Raw genomic sequence first — 1,149 nt, forward strand, 5'->3', positions numbered from 1 at the left:
ATGAATAGGGTCTGCAAAAATAGGTAAATTATTTTACTGTACTTGCAGGAGATTAGGTCTCAGCCTGCACGGAAGGAGCAAAGCAACAAAAAACAACAAACAAATACTACTAGGAGTAATGCCCATACATATCAAACTATCTAGGTGAACCATGTTTTACTTATGTAGCAAATCTATTAAATAACCAGCATATGGAAGCTTATACCTCATGCGAGAGAATTACCAAATTAACTATTAATTAATTAATATTATTAATTAATTAATTAATTAATTAAAAATAAAATCTTGATGTACCTATGTTGCAAGAATTGACCAGAACATTGTTTTGGGAATGGGCTTAGGGGAAGCTGAATTAGGATACATTAAATTTAGGGTTACTGAGATAATATATTTATGTGGTTGACAGTCATTTCAACACATGATGTAGGAAATGGCTTTCAGGAATATTCCTACTACCCACTGTGAAAATTCAAGGTGGAAGAGTACAAGAATAGAAATAGAACTGCACTGTGAACATGTCCTATAGCCACACAGACTTATCAAACACAGGAGAATGTCAGACGGAAGAGAAATCAAAGTCAGTATTGCCCTACAATTCAAACAAGAAGTAATTCTGCCTTAAACTTCAAACTTTAGAAGCCTCTTCATATCACAAATACTCACAAGAACATTTACTAAAAACATGATAAGTGACTCTCATTCAGGATTTGCATCTAGAGTTGATATAGTGCAATTCATAACTAAATATGTACTGGTATGAATAACACCATCAGGCCCTGGGGAAATACTTCTCCTGCTTAAATTCTGAAGACAAAAGATCACTGATTATTAGTCCCATGAAGATGTGAGTCAGACATTGCTTCTGAGTTCAGGAAGGATTTAAGTCCTGCTGCTAAGTCACTTCAGTCATGTCCGACTCTGTGCAACCCCATAGATGGCAGCCCACCAGGCTCCCCCGTCCCTATAAAAAAAAAAAAAAAAAAAAAATATATATGTATCCTGTATTATACATACCATCTATGTATAATACAAACATCTACATGGTTATATAACTATATATATATGTGTGTGTGTGTTAGATATATTTATAGTTTACACACACACATATATGCACATATATGTGTGTGTGTGTATGTATGTGTGTACGTG

This window comes from Bison bison, unplaced genomic scaffold (assembly GCF_000754665.1).
Source record: "Bison bison bison isolate TAMUID 2011002044 unplaced genomic scaffold, Bison_UMD1.0 scf7180017864465, whole genome shotgun sequence".
NCBI lineage: Eukaryota > Metazoa > Chordata > Mammalia > Artiodactyla > Bovidae > Bison > Bison bison.